Below are 22734 nucleotides of genomic sequence, written 5' to 3'. Positions count from 1 at the left end.
CGGAGCGGTATAAGGCAATTTCCTTTCTCTTTTTGTATTTGTTAACCATAATTCTTGTTGATTGTGTTTCATTTATGTACTCGCATCGAAAGTAGGGGCAAGAGTTCTTAAGAAGCAAAAAATAGTCCATATAATGATCTCGATAGGAGGGAGATTATCAAATTGAGGAGGAAAAAAGTATAGGGAATTAAGACGTCAGCAACTGTAAGGCCATGTTAATAGTCACCCCATGTATTCTGGAAAAGCAAGTATCCTAAATTCTCTGAAAAAAAAAAAACCACCACCAAAATCCAACCAAAGTGTACCTCAGCAAGGCCTCACTTCGCTGTTCTCTTCTAAATTCCTTACAGTTGAATTCAGCCCTTTTATAACACAGTAAATTTGACTTTAAATAAATTTAGGGAGGAGCATAGAGAAATAATATTTAAAACTGGATTTTTCAAAAGAATTTGTAAGAATTTGGGAACCTTAATTCTTCTGGGAATAGATGCCTATCGTCATCTTCACGTGCCTAAATCATGCGCCCTTAGGCTATGAATTTCAAATACAGCTTAATTTTCCAGTAGTCTGCTATACAAATAAAGATGGTTCTATAGCAATTCTAATTTCAGGAAAAGGACAAAATGCTAGCTGAATATGATCAGAGTGTTACAGATATTAGTGATGCACGTTATCTAAGAGGGTACTAGGATGTAATATTAGCTGTTTTCTCCCCAGTTTTCCCATAAAAAAATACACGGAGGAAAAAAACATACCCACGTAACAAGTCTTCATTGACCTTACCAGTGCTTTTGATGCTATTAGACTTCTAGCTCTGTGAAAACTGTTGGCAATATTTCCGAACTCCGGGATGTCCAGAAAAGTTTGTGAAATTATCCGTCATCTGCACAATGGTGTGCTGGATAGAGGCTGGGGCTGGCACTCTGTTGGATCCATTTGTAACAGCAAAAGGAGTCAAGCAAAGGTATATTTTGGCACAGACTGTTCTTTGGACTGTTCTTTGTAGTAATGATTGATGATGCCACTAGAGACATGATGCCAGGAATATTTATTAAATTTTGAACATCTGGCAAGCTCTTTAACCTGAGCAGATTGAAGGCCTCCACAACACTGAAGGAGAAGGTTATATGTGAACTTCTTTGCGCAGGTGGTTGTGCTTTCGTTGCACACACTATAGAAGACCTCTAGTTCACGACCAACAAATTTGCTGTGGCAGCTAAAGTCTACAGATTTATCGCCAGTCGGAAGAAAAGCAAGGTTATGCACTAGTCCATAGCTGGAAAAGCATGTGCAAGATATAGCCTCAGAATCAGCGTATTAGTGTGGGTAATGGATTTAATTTATTTTGTAAGAGACTATCAGATGTCTAAGAAATCATATGCTGAATTAAAAAGACATGTTTTGCATGTGAGATTGCATCATAAATTGACACCTGCATGGTATCCCACAGAATACCAGAGTTAGTGTTTATTTTGCTGTAGTAATTTCCACATTAGTCTGTGGCTGTGAAACATGGACAAGTCATTGCTGGCACATCAAAGAGCTGGAAAAATTCCATCACCAGCACCTTCAAGCTATTATGCATATCAAATTGTAGGATAAGAATCACAAATAACAAGATTTTGCAAAGAGATTGCACAAGCAGTATTGAAGCAATCGTTATAAAAGCATTATTTTACTGGACTGGACATGTCCTCTGTATTTAGGACGTAAAGCTCCCACAGTATATGTTGCATAGCAAACTTACAACAGGCAGCAGATCAGAAGTCAAAGAAAAGGAGAGGCATTTGTCCAGAAAAAATAGCTCCCTTGTTGCTACACAGATGCCATCATTTGGGAAACTCAGCATCAGCTATTAATATAGAGTACTACAGCGTAAAGTGAGACATGGTGGTCAATGGAGCCGAAAAATAATTCACAACTGAAAATTTGTGAATAATTTTGCCCTTGTTGAACATCTGTGATTAAATCGCAGTATCTTTATATGCGGTTGTACTAAATTCAGTTTTGAAAGAAACCAAATTATAGCTGAGGAACAATTTAGGCATCGTTCTCTCCGTGTCCAACGGATGAAGAAGTTCTGCTTTAGGAAACGGTCACAGAGAGTAATGTTAGAGACAGCACTAGTTGCTGGTGATGCTACTCTCTCTCCAGCCCATGGGATTGCATACACTCTAGGTTTCGGGCAGGTGTAGCTCTGCTAATGGTGTGGAAGTCGGTCGAGAGTGAATTGGGCTGAAAGAGAAGAAACCCTCACGTGGTGCTAAACAAGCTCCGCAGCAGCTGAAAAGAGAAGGCACGAGCTCAGCTTCCTATCTGGAAATGCTGCAAATGATTAAACCTGGCTCCAGGAAAACACATATTTCTTTCCACGCTTCTCTGAGAAGGCGTTGGTTCATAGGGAATGGAGAGCTGCAGTCGGCGACTCCTGGGATCCCGGAGTGAAGCGCACAGGGGAGTGGGCTGGAGGCTTTGCGACACGCAAGCTCCCTGCAGATCAGGATTTCTTCTCGTTTCCCGTTTCAGGGATCGCTGCAAGAGGCACATTTGCGCACAGGCCTCCTCCCCAGCAAACAAAGGGACAAATGTTCAGGGGTGTTGTTCCCTCCTGCTTCTTTAATATGCAAGCTTATAATAAAAAGGAGATTGGAGGGAAGGAAATAATCAGATCAACTGCTGTCATTTACATTTAATTGCTGTGTTTGCCATTTCAGCACTAAGCATTGAAATGTGCTCAAGATGGTCTGAGATACGCGGCATTTGGTCCTGTGGTTGTTCTTTAAACAAGAGTAATTCAAATAACAACCTAAGATGGCAGGTGCTCCAGAGTAGGTACTGTGCTAAACAGGCCAAAGGAAGAGCACAAAGCACATCTCGGATTTTAGGACCTGTCTGTAATACATGTAAACAAGCCAATTAGAATATATTGTTTGCTGAACTGAAACTTCAAAACCAGGGATTGTTGTACACAACCTATAGGAAATGAAGTGAAAGCAGTTCAGCGTGTGTAAAATTGATAGGCAGTTTTTATCTTGCTCTCCTTTTTATCTAGAGCGTCTGAAATTCAGTAAATATATTCACTTGCCCTACTTTTGAGAGTAATTTTTCATCAGATTTTCAGTAATTGGATATCACGTATTTTATGGTCTTACTCTGTGTTGTTGGAATAGCCAAAAAGGAATAAAATGATAAATTGAATTACTTTAGGTTGGGCAGGTTTTATGGGAAAGCAAGATAGACTGGATGCCTTAGGAGTAATCCTCTAGACCACGTTTGAAAACTTTTAGGCTAGTAAAAAACCCAATCATTGGCATGCAGTATTTCATCTCTGAAACAAGATGTTGTTTACTGAAAGAAAAAAAAAATCAACAGTGTTCTAGTGTAAAACCTGTCTAGATTTTTAATGAAATATTGGAAGGAGGAAATACTTTTGTCCTGGCAAGACCTCAAGGGTGCTTTTCTTAATTTCTCAGCTCATTTTATTCTCTTATCTAAAGTATGTAAAAGGGATTCTGTATTTCAGTTATGAAAATGTGCATATTTTATACCGCAAAAGAGAACCTTTTTTTCTTTCTCTTCCCTTCCCCCCCCCCCCTTTTGGTAAATATTCTTGCAGAAGAAACACAATCGATGTAGTCAGAGCTAACAAGCAGATGGATGTATTTGAATGCCATTATCTTATGTACAATGATATTATCTCTTTCATGAAAAATTCAGCAGTTTGGACTGCTTTAGTCAAGGAGAAGGAGGAAGTAGGAAAGAAAAAATAGTGAGAAAAACATGATCAGACTTGGAATCCCTGAGGGGGTCACATTGCATCATTTAGCAGGAGAATAAGCAATGCAGAAGGAGCAAAGTTGGTGGAGTTGCTGTCTGCTCTCCTTATGGCGTTCTTGGCTCCGAGCTCTCTTCAAGCCCTGCAGCTGTAGGTGGGCAGCTCTTGGGCCTGCTAAAGCATCACACCATGACATTTTTATCATCAGTCTAGGAGAAGAAAATAAATTTGCTAACAGAATATAGTTGGCAGGCTAATACTGCCTTGTCACATTCCAGACATCTCCAGGTCTGGCCTGAGCCAGAGGAAACAAGAATGAGGGCCAAGAAGTTCATGATGGACATGTTATATAAAGAACAGAAAGGCATTAAAAAGGGGGAGAGACTTCTCTATAGTAGAAACTAGGTATTCCTCGTGATTTCAGAAATGGGAGTACTTGCGCGTATGAAATACTTAGCGCCTGGGAGGTGGAAGGCTCGGTTTCTGTAAAAGCTAACCTTAATTCTCTCTGACTTATGTGAAATACTTTATTTCCTTTTATTGGAAAAACCCCACAACATAAACTTATACTATCATATGCTATATCAAGTAAACTCCAGCAGCTGATCGAAATCATGTAACTTGTATGCAAAAGATTAGGTTTTGCTCTCTCTGGGAATGGTGTGTCAGAATGATTCCCACTGCTGGTCTTTGGTGCTTGTGGCATTTTCTGCTACACAAACGCTTATCTGTGTGACTTCCTCCGTGGTGGTTAAACTTGAAGAGAGAGCAGAGAAGGTATGCCTTTCACTGCACAGTTTTCAGGGGAAAACTGGCTGGAAAAATTTTAAGTTCTCGCCAGACAACTCTAGAGTTGAACCATGTCAAGAACGGACATTTCATACCACGTGTTACAGCAGGAAAGCCTACGATATAACCACTCAGCTGGGCAGCTGAACTATGTCAAACCTTTGGCAGAACAGGAGAATAAAGGCCGTGATGGGGAATTTCATATGGGCAAACTGATGTGTGACAGGAGAGTCGCTATTCTCTTCAAAGCTGTGCTCAGCAGCTCCCATAATCTTACGGTATGAGATGATTTGCATCAGAAGGCAAACTGGTAGATTAAATTTATTTTTACTTGCCTATCCAGTAGAGTGCTGCTTGTGTCTGGGTGAAAAGATGGTGTTCCTGAATCATGGGATCTGTACTCCAGAAGCATCACAGGGCATCCATCCTATTTGACTCAACGACATTTGGAGGGCAGCATTGAATTTAGCTTTGTTTATGCTAAAGAAAAGAAAATTTCAGAGAAATTAATAATTGAAAAAAGACATTACGCAAACAGTCCGACTTTTGTGAGGTTCTGGATGCCTCACAGAATGTCTTAATGATGAATGTTTGTGAAAATAATTTTCATAAGTGACCAGATAGATTGACTGCAGCTTCCCATAGTTCAGGTTGTGGGAAGAGACATGTAAACCCAAATCAGACCTTCAAAAGTCCTTGCCCAATATATGATGTTTGTACCCAGTCGTGCTGCCTTTTTCACTCTGATTTGTCCGGGATCAGAGCACGTAAAAGCAAGATTTACTTTGGTGTAAGGTCTTGAATGTCATTGAGATGTTCTGCTCAACTAAATGGTTTATCTTTGTTTGAATTTTAGTTAAAACAGTACATCAGGCTTAAGTATAATGGTTTTCTTAGACAACTTTAGAAGTATTACCTCTAACCAGGATTTTTTTTTTCTCCCCAAAATGATGAGTTACTCAATTCCTGTGTCATGTCCCGTTAGACAAATAAAACTGTTAGTTAGGAAAATATTCAGGTCATTCCTATAAAAATCACCCCCGTATTTTCTTTTTGATGAAATGAAGTTTGTTGAAAGTGTAAGAGGCATTTGGTGGGCTGAAAGAAAAAGTAGGACTGAAAAAATATTTAAGTTGTAAAGGAGCTTGGAACCACACCACAAGCATCATAATTAACTTTAATAATTATAAATGTAAATGCAGACAAGCCACAAGGTTTTAATGGTGTGCCACATGCTTCTGCTAATTATTTTAGAGTTTGGACACATTCAGTGCCAGCTAATTATAAACCCTGCTATGGAAATCATCTGTTTATATTAGACTTATTGATCTCTAGTGTTTAAGCAATATGAAAAGGGAAATCTACAATGCTGTACCATCTGCTTTGTATTCCTAATTGCTTTTAAAGAATCAAATATATAAATAGTCAGCTTTTTATATGTTGGGCTTCAAACTCATTCAAGAAACATGTTTTGCAAATCTCAGCGAACAAGATGGAGCACTAATAATTTCTCTCTTTCCCTCCAACTTTCTCCATCTTTGGGTCTTTGCAGTTCACTGACCTCAACATGGGAGAAGAAAATGCGCGTGTCCCAGAAGTCCCGCATATTGGTCAAGCCAGCTGAGAAGTTATGCAGTTTATCATTTTCATCTTTTAATTGCACATTTTCTTTTACTCCTTGCCATCAAACACACCTTATGGCCATGAACATTTCTTGTTATTCCACTTAATGGATACACAAGAAGAGGGGAAGGGAAATTAATGTTCAAACTAACGATCACCTCCTCTGGGAAGTATTTGGCTTTATGGCAGATTAAGCCTATTGGGCTGCATGATGGGCATTTGGCTGGGGGGGAAGGATTCAGACTTTCTTTTTTTCTTTCTTTTTTTTTGGTTAGAAGTACCACTATTATGTATTTCTGCTATTTCACAGTAATTTCGTCATAAAATTGCTGATTTTCATGCTGTATAAAATAACTGTTTTCAGTGCTTTGACTGCTTGCAGCGTTACTTTTACTGGGATAGTCTCTTTTGTTAGATATTTACTATTCTTTGACCCTTCAAAATGGCATTAATAAAAAGATGGTGCATTCGGAGTGCTGCGTGCTGCTTGCAGCGCTCCTGGGAAGTGGGTGTTCCCTAGACCCGTTTCACCGGTGGAGGAGACAGGAGCAGAGCTGAAGTGGTTTCTGTGTGAATACTGTAGGTATTCCCAACTCTCCAGCCCTTTTTGATGTCTTGTCCTCTAGACTTTTTGTTCTGCTTTTGCGGCTCTTTTTTTGTGCCGACAGCATTGAAGAAATTATCTTTTCTTTTTCTAAAGTTAGAATTTCTAACTTAGCCTAATTGTTTTGTTGTTGGGGTTTGGCACTCGGGGTACATAATGATGTTACTGCTGGAGGAATCCTGAAGTGGACATAAGAAGGAGAGTAAAGATGCAGAAGCGTGTCTGGTGTGAACTGTCACACCTCTGTAACTTTTGAAGCCCATGATGTTACGACAATTTGCATAGGACAGGAGTGTGCCCTAAGAACTGCTGTCTTTTTGACAAATTGAGAAACTGGGCCAGATCCCCAGCTAGTGTCAGTTGTAGTAGCTCTACTGAAATCCGTGGAGCTGTGCCAGGCTGCACCAGCTGGGAGTTTGGCAATAGCCATTTAAAATTAAACAAGTTAATGCACTTGACTGCTGCAGTTAAGAGGTCCTGAACCTCTGCTGCTTTGCCTATTGAGAAGTTGCTTACGCCTGCTTGGACGACTCACTGCCCTTACATCCCAGTTACACAGCCTTGCTTTGAACGAGGGGTAAATGTTTATGGTGGGCCACAGTGGAAGAGAGCTGGTCCTTAAAACCACACCTAAGAGCTGTGTTTACGGGTGTGGATCACTCTCTTGCTTTTTTTGAAATTATTTTGTTCTGTTCACTGTGTTTGTTAAATTGCTCTGCTTAGCCTGGCCCTTTGGAAGAGAAGTCTGCCACACATGGCTTTCTGCTTATCTTTTTCTAGTGCAGATGCACACCCTTATCTTAATCTCTCTACGTGTACATTAGTAGTGCAGGCTTCTATTACTATCTGAGTTTATTATAATTAGGGCTCCTGGTTTTCTGCAATTCAGCAGGGAAAGAAGTGCAGCTTCAGTTTTCTATTACTTTAAAATTCAGGCTGCTTCTGAAAAGTGAGGTACCAAGCAAAGAAACAACACTGGAATAGGCTTTTGAGTGACCTTTCTAGTAAATCTCACATTTACAGTGAACAATATAATTTAGATGCTTTGAGAGAGGTAGCCAAACTCCTGATCTGTTTTTCAGATAATTATCATCTTTTCAATCCATCAGCATAAACAGTAACACTGAGAAGAACCACTGACCGTGTATCATCATCTGTTCTCCTGGTGTTGGGGAGCAAGTAACAAGAGTGTGGAAGGATGGGTTCCTCTTGGTGACACTTGGTACAGGGCATGCTGTGACAATATGGGATTTGGTTTGGCGGCTTGCAGAGGGCCAGAGCCTACGGTTCTATGTAGAGAGAAAAATCTATCAGTCATCCAGAAGACTTTCATCTTGGGATGCTATTCCTAGTGCATCTTAGCATCACTGCATCTTCCCTAATGAAAAGCCAGGCCTCCAGAGGAGGCCACAGCAGGGTGGAATAAGCGCAAGCGTCTTCCTTTCTGAGGATGGATGTAGGAAGGATTATGGGTTTTTTTCTACTCACAGTCAACAAATATAATTATTATAACCTACTCTTGTTCATGTCCCCTCTTGGAAATCATTACCTTGAGTCAGTGATGATCTGTCTACGTGTGCCGTTTAACTTTTCCAGAATGTAAATGTTATACCTCTTCTGCAGTACTTCCAGAGGGCTCTTCTGGCACCATTAGCATTTTAACAGTTATTAAGAACTGGATTACTCCCTTTGTACCTTCTGATGGCTAGGAAAATGAAAGTGAAATGTCAGATGCAATTAGGAGAGATGCCACCTACTGTATTCCCCCGACTCCTTTGTTTGTCGCCTTCCCGTATGACCCCCCTTGGGAGTGAAACCTGCAGTAGTCCTCAATGAAGTTATCATGGGTGAAGCTTATGTTGTGAGCACAGCTCTGGTGTGGTCTAGATTACTTAGGGCTTTTGAAGATCACAGAAAGCACCTAACATTTCACCAAAAAGGGTCTGTGAGCGGAAAATAAGAAGCAAATTAATGACATAGTTTTATTGGGCAAGGAAAAACCAATTATATCCCTTCAATAGCGTTCAGCTATAGCTCTAGGTACTGTGATGTTAAATAATTTAGTCTTAACTTGCCAGAGGTGGGGATTATTATTATTGCAGAGGCAAAATTTGATGGAAAAAGTTCTCTGGCTACGTTGGAGGTGGAAGTGGTTGGGTTTTGATGCTGCTCTTGGCTGGACAAAAGGAATTTGCTTTACAGATTTAGATGGCAGATGAACACTTTGATGTTTTATAACCTGTAGCTAATGCATCACTAAGATTGAGGCCCCCATTTGTTTTCCACCGCTTTGGTATTACATCCCACCATGTAAAGATTACATGAGTCGTCACCCACTCAGCCAAGACACAGGCGTCCAATGTGTAACCTAGAATATAAGATTACTGCCTAAAAGCTCTGCCAGAATCGCAGTGATACCGCAAACCGGGATAGCTTCAACCATGTTGTAACTAGAAGGCTTTGTAACCTCCTAGGGTGAGAATACAGTAGTTTGGTACGATGATATATCAGTCTTGTTGCACCTGAACGTCATATTCTTTTCAGAGCGAGTAGATGGGCTTTTGTGTAGAGACAGTCATAAAAGCAGTAAAAACTCTTATTTTTGGCAAGTGGAAGCTGTTTAAGAACCAGACTAAACTGCTGTAAAACAATAATTTTAAGGAGGAGTAAAAACAGTGCTAACCTGCGTGGCAAGTTTCAGCTGATACGCTGCGAAATGGCAAAGATATTAAACTCCCCTAAGATAAGGGTTATAATAGGAACTCCAGTGACCCTCCAGTACAGCGGGGCTTCCGTGGTACTATAATTAGGGTTATTACGATGAAGTCAGGCATATAAATGTTAACATTCTGCTCATTAAAGTAGTTCTTTTCAGAGAATTAAGGATTCTGCATTTTACATTCATAAAGTGAATAATATAAACTTAACTTGCGGTTTCTTTGATTATGTTTTGGAAAGAGTTAAAATTCTCTATGTAGATCACTGTAGTTTTATTATGTAAGATGACCTTAGGAACTGTCATCCCCCTTGAATTTATACAAAGAATTCAAAGTAAAGGTTTTCTAGGTTACACTTCTTTTTTCAACCCTTTGTCCTGTCAGCTCAGTCCTAGATATCTTCATCTGCCGACATGCCCAGATGCACAATGAATGTTGATTTGAGCTGGCCCCTCAACCCCTCCCTGCTGGTGTCATTAAAACCGGGGAGGTAGCTGCTCCCCTGGCATCGTTGGCAAGGCTTGGCTTTACACTGCGGACTAAATTATTGATGAAGAGCACTTCTGTCGCAGTGTGTTTTACCCACCTTTAAATGAAACAGTGCGGATAGAGCTGTCATTGCCTCCTCACTCCCTGCAACTTCTACATGACATTTATGATGTGGTTCAGATTGCACTGAAGCAATTAATTTCCAGTAGAGCCTGCACTCAGAATGAAGTTCCCTGACAATTACCAAGGGCTGGTTTTTCTGTGAGCGTACCACACAGTCATTGATACAGTATACAAAAGAAAACATCACAATATACCGGAAAGGTTTGTTGGTCTTTTTTTCTGAATCTGATGCTTAGTGTCTGAACATCCTTTTCACACTGATACCTTTTCTTAACGATGTGGATGAAACCTGGTGTTCAGACCCATGCTTTCGGCCTGATCCTGCTGTGCGCTGAATGCCCTCAGATCCTGCTACAATCAGTAGGACCCAAGTTTTGCCATCTGTTAAGAAAAGCCTTACCAAAAATGCCTGTCATTTTTGGTAAGGGACAGCCAATATCTTCACATCGGACATCTGTCCGCACCTGGAAGCGAAGCCTGCTTTTTTAATTCTGCATTCAGCCATTAAAATGGTGCTGGTGCTATAGGAGCTGCTATTTTATAACTCTTCTAGGTGCTGTCTGAACATGAGGATAGACTTTTCCATAAAGAAAGTGTGCTCCTTGCTTAGGATTTGTGTAGGATAAAGAACGGAGTAGATTTTGTTTATATATGTTGTTTCTCTCATACTGAACAGTCTCCCTAAGACCTTGATAGCGAGCTCGCCACGTGAACCATCTGCCAATCTGCCACGAGGAAGATTTTTGTCCAGGCTTGGGATTTATAACCTGTTTTATTGGAGAAGGGAACACTGGCCTGAACGCGGGATTATACCTGCTACTCCTCTTGAAGTGGAGCCACCGGCTTCCACCTGAGTAGCTACCAGAGACGGACAGAAGTAGCCATGCTTTCATATTTTAGTCGAAGCGCAGTACAGCTCTGTCTTCCCTGATGACAGCGCTGTCAAACTAACACGGGGTGAGAATTCGAACTGGCACCTATGCATCAGGGTGATGGGCACTTTAGGAATGCATAGACAAAAATACAGACAGTATATTGATGGATAAACTAATGTGTGGACTTGTACTTACATGCTGAGGCTCAGAGGTGAATATTCTGACAACTGAAACATTTTGACACAAGTACTTATTAAGAAAATGTGTGAACTGGTTTGGACGAAATCGAATGTGTCTTTACCCAGACCATGAAACAATCTGCTGGAGATCTGGAAAGACTAATGTAACTTGCCTTTCCTACAGTTCTGGTATTCCTGCTGTACCTCATGGGTTGGCAGTATCAGAAGGTGACCCTCTGAAATGTGGTCTGATGTGTTTTGGCCCAGGAGACGCTCTGGTGCGAGTGCTAGGCTCAGCAGAAATGTGTGGATTTAGGAGCCTCTCTTTATGCATTCCCTTTAAAAAAATTGCAGCTGCACTGCAGTTGTCTGATTTTTTTCCAAATACATGGGATTTAAATTTCATTTGAGGAATAGGCACTGGAAATAAATCAAATAAAGGGATTTTTTTCCATGGCATATTTAGCTAGAATGAAACTATGAGTTCTCAAAAACACCCGTTGCCCCTGTCCCCCAAACCTGATTTAGGTTAGGGTGCAGGGGGTGGCAAAGTGTCCGAGATATTTTGAAGGAAGGGCTAGACTCCTCCTGACGAGGAAGCTCTTCCCCAGTTGATTCATCTCTGTTTTGTGGTAAGGTAAAATGTGCGTGTGTGTAAATCGCGTGAGGCTCTCGAAGTTGTTGGTGTGGCTGCGTTACTGCAAGCTGCCTTAAAATGTCTCGTTAGAGTCTATCGCAGGTCAGAGGAACTAATGTTGAAATTGTTGTGAACCTGAATAAGATACTATGAAAAGGGAGTAAGGAATCTGGCGTGTTCTTCATATTTTAGTGAAGTCTCACTTTTAATGATTTTACCATCATTCTGCAGTTAAGGTTAAAATGAAAGGCTTATGGGATTCATATGTTGGAGAATAAGGGATCTTTATACAAGGAATTTGTAGCCTAGCAAGCAGCGTTTAATGTGTGTTTCAAAGCTCCCGTAGATATTTATCAGATCTCTTTGGTGAGACATGGAGAAGGTCTTCTAATTAAACCATTCACCTTGAAGAATCTTGATGCTTTTGTCCACTTTTGTCCAACATCTCATCTGGTTAGGCACGGAGCCCTTAAACATGAAGCGTCCTTTCTGCCCTGGACCTGATAGCACAAATGCCCAAGTCTTCGCTATGGTGTTTCCAGTTTGGATGTTTCAGTATCAAGATTTGCATCTCTGCCAGGGCAGTGTATGTCACTCCGGATGCCTGGAATGAGCTGTACTGACACACTGTATTAGCTGTGTCTACCTTACAAATCATTTGCTGATTTATCCTGCGGTTTGTTGGTAAGTGTGTTGGTTTGCCCATTGTGCCTTTAGCAGCAGATACTAAAATAAGATAGGAGATGGAAAATTCGGTTTGGTGTCACCTTCATTTCTATCTTCTCAGTAGACTGGCAACAATAATGTGCTAAATTTAAAAAGGTTTGGGATTTGGTTAACTATTAAAAAACTGAATTCATCAGTTGTTTCATAAGGCCGATGGGCTGTTGAGCAGCCTTCCTCTGGGCATCGTCATGCCGATGGACAGCAGGTGAGGTCCATACAGCTGAAGGGCACTGCTCTCCAGCGCTCATGTGCCTGCCCGTTCCCTTTCGTAGCTGCCAGCCCCGACTCCAAGCAGCCTTCGATCTCTACACAACCCTTCCTTGAATTGTTTTAAGCAAAAGGAAAGAAGCAATGATCTTGTCTCTGCTCCCATGTTTTGAGCAAAGCAATTTTTCTCCTGTTTCTTTTTTTGGAGGGGGAATAAGGTGATAGACCTGTTCCCTGCTGAGTCCCTCTTCAGAGCGATGTATTTCAGGCTGCCAGGCCATTTCACTTTTTTTCTGCACTAGATTGAGAAAGCCCTGGTCTTGCTACGTGTTCTTTAAAACGCCCTGGGGATGAAATGCCTCAGAGAAGACTTGATTAGTTTAGTCTGTCTTTCCCCCCCCCCCCCTTTATAAATAAACCAGGAATTTATCATCATGCCTACTTCTGCAAACTAGTGTTGTAATGTAAGCCAGATATATATTTTTCATGTAAAAAACACAACCTATCAATCAGCATTTTAAAACTCCAGTGTCTGTATTTAGCAATCTAAATAAAATTGCTTTATTTTCAGCAGTTCGGGAACCTACGAGGGATAAGGTGTAGAAGGAAGGGATCACCAAGTGATTGAAGAAAAAGCGTAGCAGCATGTGGCATAGGTGGAAGTTGAACTTTCCACGTGCCAGGGCAACTGAGGCAGTGGTGACACTGGGAGGCAAGTACAGGCTCATGCCCAAGAGAAAAGGATACGGGTAGTTTGGTCGATCACACATGTGGACAGACACAAGCCAGTGGGGACAGAAGGTTGGTGGTGAGCGGGAGCGAGTTAGGGTAGAGCCTTATATAGGAGGATTTGGTATAGGAGGAAGGTGTTAGGAAGGTGGTATAGATTTGGAAAAATCCCACGTTTTACCATATTTGAAGTGGTCCTTGTGTACAGAGGCACAAATGTGGGGAGCTACTTTCCACTTCAGTGCCGAAATTCAGAGGGGGCAACGAGGAGAACGCTGGGTGCTGCTGCCAAGGGAATGCACTGTCTTGAGCCAAATGTTGATCTTGTCTGCCGGAGCTGGAGAAAACTAATGATGAGAGAGAGATTAATTTATATTTTAAAAAAAAATATATCAAAAGGCCTATCTTTAAAATATCTACAAAAATGCACATGTGTGACTTAGGGCACGTGATTGTTTACTGCTATTACCTGACACAAGATGAGAGTCTGAGCTCCAGATTTCTGAATAGGACAGGTTAAAATTTCTTTTTGAGTGGAAGTTAATATATTTAAATATACGTGAACGAATTCCCTTGTCTTCTGGAGAGTTAGGACATGACTCTCTGCTCTGTTGTAGGACTTTTCTGCTGGTGCTGCAAATATGCTTTGTACAAGTGTTAAAAAATGCTGTTACGAAGCAGAGAATTAGACCTCGGTATGTAAAATAGGGAGATGATGCAGAGTAATTTGAGTAGGAAATCCTGGGACATTAGCGATGCTCCAAGTGCAAATTTTAATATGGATTTAACTGCAGAGCTGCTATTGAGGCCTCCATAATGTTATTTTAAGGTTAATGTGGAAACCTCATTCGGCGTTTTGGCTGCCTAACAGCCACTGTCGTTAGAGAGTGTCGCATGGTTGAGTTCCAGCGCTCTGCTCTGAAAATATCCCTCTCTACAGTTGTTTATGTACATAGAAATAAATGAGCAAATACACCATTCTTTGAAAAGACGATTTTGTGTATAATAACGTGTTAATGTTTTAATCCAGTCATCTGTACTCCCACAAGGCAGGCAAAGGAGCTTCAGATCCGAGTTCTGAACCTTTTCTTAATGACAGATTTCTTTGGTCAGAAGCAAGTCAAGCTCTCCCTTTGTCATCCTGGCTTATTTTTCAGTCTTGCTGTCTTTCCACAAGACAGCAGTGAGAGATTGCTATGAAACTAATTAATGTCTGACAGACAGATCGAACCAAATATCCAAAGGATTCAGAGTATAGTTCATTCCCCTTTACAAAACAGAATACCACAAGGCAAGAAACATATAGATGACATTATTATACTAACAAATAGCTGAGGGAATTTTCTTGCTCATTTTATCCAAATTAGACAATTTAAGACAATTATGGTTAAACTCCCCTCCCAGACTGCAGCTCAGTTACCTTGATGTGTTGGTAGTTGTAAGGAGATACATATGAAATATTACCGAAGAGGGAAGCTGTGTGCTTTAGTGGACCTCTATTGTCTCTCAGAGTGCAACCACAAGGGAGAAATAAGGGTCATGTGTCATATATGCATAGCCAAAGTATAGAAGATTTATGACTTAGTGAATATGTAGATATGCTAGTGTTCTTGACCAAGCTGTGGAAGCTGTCCTTGAGTGTGTCTGAGGTTTTACAGTTTAAAAAAAAAAAATACTTCAAAGCGAGAAAGAGACAAACAATTATACACACACAGTCTTGGAACACTTGGGCAGTGTTCTCTGCAATCGCAAAAATAATGACTGCTCATCCGAGTCTCTTGGGGGGGAAATTTCCATATTTTTGCTTTCGAGGCACTTTCAAAGCCATTTACTGCCATAATTCATACACCGCTGGATTAAGAACCATATGCCTCTTAAAATCAGCAAGAGGCTATGTAGCGGATTTGCTGATTTAAGGAAAAGGAAAAAATAAAAATAAAATAGGCAGATTGAGACCTACTTTTACTTCAAAGGATATAATAATACCAGTTTCTAAGTCCACTCATTAAGAAATAGTTCTAAATTAATTGGATAGGGTGGCAACAGACAATATCAAACTCCAATATGTTGACCACTGCGTTTTATTTCTATACTTACTGTAATATCTTTTGGTCACCAGTTATCCATAACTGTTGACTGTACGTGCAACACGAGTTGTATCCAGAGGCTTATGCAGTGCTTGCGGATCAGGAGAGGAACACTTCGTCTGTGAAACAGATATCGTTCTGTCAGAAATAAGGGATGGTCCTGTGACATTAACTGTGAGTGATCACAGTTTGCTACATTAGATTACAGCGTGATGCTAACTCACTGTACTTTTCGGCAGAACATGCACCGATTTCACTGTTTAGCAGTAAAACACCTTTCACTGTTGTCATTACTACCAGCATGTCTTTTGGATTATCTAGTCCGTTGTCTGGAAATTCATGTCTTTTTGGATCTGTGCTGACTTTTCTATAGTGCAGTTCATGAACATCCTCAGAATCCAGTATGTCTCACACATCCGTATATCAATACATACTCACCGCCTCTGTGATCGCAAAGAAAAGTTTTCAAACAACAGGCTCTTCGCCTACGAGCCGCATGTGAACAATTGCAAAGCGACTGCCTGAGTCTGCAGACAGCCTGGAAAAATAGCTTCCGATGGGTTATGTAAAGGTCACTGATGACACTTCAAAGGACAGCCATAATCTTCTCATAGTTAATGGTGGCAGCAGACGTATACCCCATACAGTCATAATTCCTGTACGCGACAAGGTGGGGAGAGGTGCATCGGCATAATTGGCAACTGCCAAAACCAGTAAGACATTCAGATTTTTCAAACAATTTTGAAATTATTCCTAATATTTTCTGCAAAGGGAGATGGAAAGAAAACGTGTTCCCTCTTCATCATCTTGATTGTTTTTTCTTTTTAAAACCAGCTGGCCCAATGATAACACCAATCCCAGCAGATAACATATTAAAATAAAATCAGTGTTAATGCAGAGAACAGGGATGCAGATACAGTATTTGTATCTGCTTGGCTAAATTATAGTTATTAACTTTTCCTAAATTTGTTGCAGATCTTTCTGTAACAAGTTTTTTTGTTTATTTGCTGCATCAAAGCACTATTAAAGAAAGATTTATTTCTGCTTAACTTAGATCTCTCTTGCATCAAAATAGACTCTAATGCTTTGACCCACTTCTTACTGGACAAGGTCAGGACATCTAGATACACAGAAATGAAAAGGTGCATTCCTCATCCCTTTTCACTGGTTATGTTGCTGCTGGCGGTAGGAAACAGGGAGCGGGGAATATGAGAACGTGACGGGAGTCATGTTGGTGCCGGCTGTGTCACTCTAGTAAGGACCACTGTTCACTGCACTGTTGGTTTTTGGGGCAGCGCAGCTACTTGTTTAACACCTTCTTTCTTGTAGAAAGAACCTTGTTTATATCCCTCTTTAGTTTTAGTTCCTGGGTAACAGCTCTTAGGGAACATTTGCAAGAAGTTGCATTGATTTCTCATTTCTCACAAGGTCCCAGCTGGAGCCTTTCAGCCTATTTGGGGCAATGTAATTCGGCAAAGATTTGGATCAGTGGGACACAGTTTAGAGGAGAACAAGGAGGATAATCAGAACCCCACAAAAGGTGTCCCACAAAGATTAAAATAAATGGGTTATAGAGCCTGAGGCACTGATGTCTGGAAGGGAGTACGATTTTTCTTTTTGTATATGTAAAGGTCTGCTCTCCCTGTCCGTGGTGGACAAAGCAATGGGACTGAACTCAAACTAGCACGACTCAGGCTGGATTTTACAGAAGTGTTCCCGGTCAGGGAGGTTATAGCATCACCGGAGTAGGTTGCTGGAGTCTCTTTTACTGTGTCTTGCTTGGAACTGGGTAGGCAAACATCTGGTAGAGAGGATGTAATTTGCTTTCAAAGGGAAAATGACCTCTGTGTCTCAGGGTCCCTTCCCACCATATGATTCTGTATATCTCCATGCAGCTCCTAAAACTGCTGTTGTTACAGTATACTGTTTTATTTCTGCTAAGAGGTTATATGAATGAAGGAGAATTTCCTACTTCCCCTCCTTCTCCTGGAAAGATGCTATCAATAGATGGAGACCCTCATTACAAAATACTTGGTTTGAGAAAAGGCTATTTGTTTTCCTGGGAATTTTGTAGCGGCCAACAAGTTTAAAAGCATCTAGAAAAGAAAGCTCCCAGGGATCTGGGAGGCAGGACTTGACTGCTGTCAATATATATCAGGCCCCAACACAGATTGATAAGTGTTGTACCTGTCACATGGGGCTGTAAGTATTTACAGAGCAAACTACAGTTCCCTGGAACAAACTGCCCTTTTTTTTTTTTTTTCTCCCCCCCCCCCCCCCCCGCCCCCGGACCAACAGGAGATCATGGCCTAACTGTGTCCTAAATGCTCTGTTTTCTTGTGTTTCAGCCTTTCAGAAACGAATAGAAGAGGGTCAAAGCATGTTGTGTTTTCCAGTGTGTTTGAGGCTTGCTCTACAAATGTATTTACTGGGAGAATTTAGCTTAGAAAATTAAAACTTTTGGTTTTTAATGAGGAAGGATAGCTACTTTTTGTGCTTTGAAGGGGTTTGTAAACCTCTACACCTGCTTCTAAGGGAGAGCTTCTCCTCTGTTAATCTGGGTGAATCCTGAACGGGACTGAAATGGGACTCAGGCCCAATGGTGTTAGTAATTTTTCATCATTCGTTTCTTCTTTTGAGGTCTTAAAAGCTTTCACAGAGAAACCTGATCTAAATGTCCAGTTGCCTCCCTTCCCCTCAACAGACGTATAGGAAGTCTGAGGTTATTGATTGAATAAGCCCCCCAAATGCATGCCTCGGAATTCACTTTTCACTCCTGTTTGAAAGAGCAAGCAATCACATGCCTGCAATAATGTAAATTTTACTTTCATTATGACTGTACTCCCACAAGCTAATTACATTTCAGACACAAAGCCTGTCAACTTTCCTGCTCCGTGGTGATAAAGGAACCTGCTGGGTAAAATAGCCACCACTCGTGTTATTTCAGGAAATATCTAGCCAACTGCGGGAGAGAGTTCTTGGTTTTATATTGAAGTAAAGAAGCAAAACAGAAAAACTCTAGTAGATTTATAGTAAATGTAAGTGGCTGTAATGATCAATATGATTGGACAACATAATTTAAAATTAGTCACAGTCTTTGTTTAAGGAACCTGTCTGGTTTTGCCTTGCACGTTCTGTTTCATATTTATTGAGAATACCAACTGAAATTGAGACCCTTTCCACTGGGATTTAAGGTAGCATGTTTTCCGTTGCAGCCAGGGTGGGCTGGAGCTATTCCAGAGGAGTGATGCAAAAGTGGCTTAATTTCCTCCCAACTATTTGTTACTACTGTTGTCCTAGAAGTTATCACCCTAACCATCTTAACCAGCTGTCTGAGGAGGAAAAAACATTCAATTGGTCCTTCTGCACTTTGGTGCTAGTGTAGCCAACTTAGTTTTGAGATCTGTTTTAACTAAGCCATCTGATCTTTTTTCCTCTTTTTTTTTTTTTTTTCTTCAGTTAAGCAAATGAGAGCACTCACAGATTTGGATTTGCCAGCTGAAATGTGAAGGTGGCAACATGCAGCAGAGGGGTGGTGAACAGCCAAACAAACCAGGGGTGAAGGCAGCATCTTTCACTGCGTGGCCCTTTCCATGATATGCTTCTGGGTGGAACATAAAGGCACTTCCAGAGGTAGGTTTAGAGGCCCAGCTGACAGGTGCTAACTTGTTTAGCTGCTGTGCCTTGATTGCATTTGATTGTGTGCCCGTAACCTGAGCAGATTCCAGAAAGGAGTCATATTCTACTGATGGCAAGTTCCTTATGCAATACATCATGCTTTTGGTGTGTAGCTTGGCCTTGGTGCAGTACTCGGGGGAAGGAGTAAACTCAAATGAGTGTGAATGAGGTTTTGAGGGGAGCTGGTGCTTTCTTGCCTGACCTGGGCCGTGTGATGGGACATATTGTTGTTTTGGTTGCTTTTAGTGTTGAGCTGTGATTTGGAGGAGGTGCCCACCCCCCAAGGCATAGCATTGTAGCTTCTGTCTCGCTCTACACCTGGACACGGGGCTGAGGAGCTACAGAGATGGCTTAGTGTGTTGTCTGAAATGGGTGGAATAGCAGTGCTGTGGGGAAAGGCTGGGAGATGAGAGCAAATGGGAGGAGAGGGACGATGAATTTTCATTTAACTGCCCCCAGTAAATGAACACCAGATACTTAGGAGGATGCCCTTTCTACTCAAGAAGAAGCCGATGTGAATCACCCTTTCTGAACAGCTGTCACATCGCAAGTTACTAAACATCACATCATTCTCATTCAGTTTAGCAGCACTAAGCATGACATAAGACCAGGGAGGTCAAACTCAGCTCTGATTGTTTAATGTTAAACCTTTGATAGTTTCAAATCTTCTCCAGATTTCATCATGCTGCTGATAACCTGATGTCCAATAGCTTCAGCTTCATAAAGCCTCTGTTGGTAGACTGAGATTCCAAACGCACAAGGGCACAGCTCTTCAGTTACCTGGGTATCTCGCTTAGTAAAATCAATAGGAACTGGTGTTTCAGTACCTATATGAATCTGGTCCATAACATGTAGCAATGCACAGTATGTGTCCAGATGTTTAATAGACTCAGCTGAGGTGGATGGTACTTGGGCGGTTGTCTGGAATTACTGCTGGGTGAATTACTACTTCATGCTTTTGGTCTGTCACTAATGAAATCGTGTGATGCGTGTCCCCGTTCAGAGTCCTCAAAGCCGGTGCACAACCTGTATCCCCCGTAAGACCTCAGAGTTGCATGACAGCGATAGATTGGCTTTCTGCAGGGCTTTTTTCATGGGGAATGGTCACCCTGAAAGGTCTCTATTGCAATGATATGAAGATACTCACAGGCACTTTTCAGTCCCCTCACCTTTACGCTTTGAAATATCCACTGGAAAGTAATAGTGCATGATTTCTAGGACACGGCGATTCAGACCCTCTGCTTTGCTGATTAACATGCCACTACTTTCTTCAGTGGAACAGCGTGCATTTATGCCAGTGAGAATCTGTCCCTGAGGACTAAGGAAGTAGGAGTGTAAAATAAAGTTTTACTCTAATGTTATTAAATGGCTCTGTCCTTGGAAAAGAGCACAAATGCTCCCTTTATATATGAAATGAGTCTGAAAGTTTAGGTAAATGTATAAGTATCCCATTAAGTAGTGCTTGGTTGAACGCTTTTTTAATGAAATAGTTGTTCTTCTGAACACACTTGGTATTTTGAGAGGAAATGGTGGAAGTGGTGAGGACATGGTGGCTTAAAAAAGCCCTAATAGTGCCAAGTAATTTTTTCCATACATTTTCATGAGTATTTTTTATTATGCATTGCACACGTCCTAAATACATAATTACGTGCTGTCTTGGCCGATTGAGTAAATAATACGTATTTTTTTTTAAAAAAAGAATGACTCTTTAACAAATGGAGTGCAATGGCTTCAATGTGGGGAACATAATATGGGTTTTAAAAACCTGCCTAATTATGCACTTAACCAAGACAGGAGGACAGTTCCTCTAGAGCCATTCTGGCCTGTCAAGTAAATAATATGCATTTTATAAAACCAACTAATTATGGATTTACCCACGGGACTGTAAAAGATCTGAAGATGCAGGTAAGTAATATGCACTTTATAGCTAACCATGCATGGGGAATTTAATTTAATTAAAAATGTGGTAGGTAAAAAAAGAAAGAGTAAATAATGCCTATAATCTCTCAAAAGCCAGGAAATTCAAGTTAAGTTAGCTCCTGTGCCATCTTGAAAAAGTCAATATACCAGTGAGAAATATCCAAGAGCGGAATTCATGTGGGTGGAAGTATTTTTGTTGAAGGAGATCTCATTGCTTTCCTGGAGCTCTCTGTGATTCAAAGTGTCTTTCTGGCCATCAGGACTGCAGACTCGTGGCTCCTCTTTAAGATTACGCTGCGGGTTCAGGGGTATGGCGTGCCCAATGTCTGCCTTTGTGTACACTTGTGCATTTTTCCCAGAGATTTTTATACTAGACTGGCTACAGGCCTGACTAGGGGAAAAAAAAAAAAAAAGAATGGCAATCTGGGTTCATATTTGGTTTTATAAATACGCATTTGCCAAGGCGCTGGAGGAATTTGCAGATCTGCTTAGGGGATACGAAGATGACTTGCTGTAAGCTGACATTGTGCTCTTTCTGAACCACTAGAAAAGAACCACTAAGGCTTGAACTCTCCATCACGTATCTCTTTTTGAAATACGTTGTATGGAAAAGAAGGCAAAAGGTGGCATCACGACTTTTAAAGAATCTTGAATGAGAAAAACATTCTGAGCTTAATCCTGCAAAGTACCAAGAGCATTGTGCGTATTTTAGTGTGTCACTAACCCTCTGTATACACGACTGCACAAAAGTTCGTGCCTGGGGAAGGCTGACGTTTGAGCAGACTACCTTATAATTTATCAAACCAAGAAAATCCAGATCTCGGGTGAAAGTATAATTAGGAGTGTTAACCAGGGTAAATGAGTAGTGCAAGTGTTTGTACGTACACACGCTTAGATGTACTAAGCCAGGGATCTCTTCGCTGAAGGCTTTAGCAGGTGCATCTGAAAGACTGCAGACAGCACATTTCCTTAGGAAACAGTCACTTGACAATAAAGCAGTAAACAGTCAATTAATAGGGACCCGTCCTTTCCACTTCTCCAATGGTATACAAGGAATTTTTTTTTTTGTCTTCCCCTTTTTTTCTAAAGTCTGAAAAACAATGTTGGGACAGCTAAAATGCACCAGTCCCCTCTCAGGTTGCCGGGCGATACGCAAATACATTGTCTGACATTTTTCCCCAGTTTTATACACCAAAGTTGTGTTCTGAATATAAATTCCTGCAAGCTATTGAGATCACAAGTATGAAATCTGAAACTGCTGGTTCTATGATGATAAAGGGACATGCTCTTTAAAAGAACCCATTTTTGCTGCAAGCAATGAACATGCTATGTGGAAAGAGACCTAGATTTGAAGTAGAGTTTGAAATGCTGCAGGGATTGCATTACATCCTTCTAACACTCTTCTTCCTTGGTCAGATAGAAGCTTTTTTTCGTTGTTTATGTGTTTACTTTGAGAATGTTAGATTGGAAAACTTCTATTAACCCTCTTCTTGGCTCCCTTTCTTTCCCCGTCACCCACCTCCCCAGCATTTACTGCATGTAGCGGTTCTGTTTGGGATCTGAAGAACTGTGTTGT

General features: G+C 41.0%; 1 long non-coding RNA gene across 2 annotated transcripts in view; it reads left to right on the top strand.

Annotated features, from left to right (window-relative positions):
- Positions 1–22734, top strand: part of LOC148053064 (uncharacterized) — a 169128-nt gene that overhangs the window by 109158 nt on the left and 37236 nt on the right. For both annotated transcript variants that reach the window (XR_015708564.1, XR_015708563.1), the window contains exon 3: positions 19020–19193. This is a non-coding gene — a long non-coding RNA (uncharacterized LOC148053064). The remainder of the gene's footprint in view (positions 1–19019; positions 19194–22734) is intronic.

This window comes from Nipponia nippon, unplaced genomic scaffold (assembly GCF_047370975.1).
Source record: "Nipponia nippon isolate SJK-2023a ecotype South Korea unplaced genomic scaffold, ASM4737097v1 scaffold_4, whole genome shotgun sequence".
NCBI classification, from domain to species: Eukaryota; Metazoa; Chordata; class Aves; order Pelecaniformes; family Threskiornithidae; genus Nipponia; species Nipponia nippon.
This window is presented reverse-complemented; position numbering and strand designations above follow the sequence as displayed.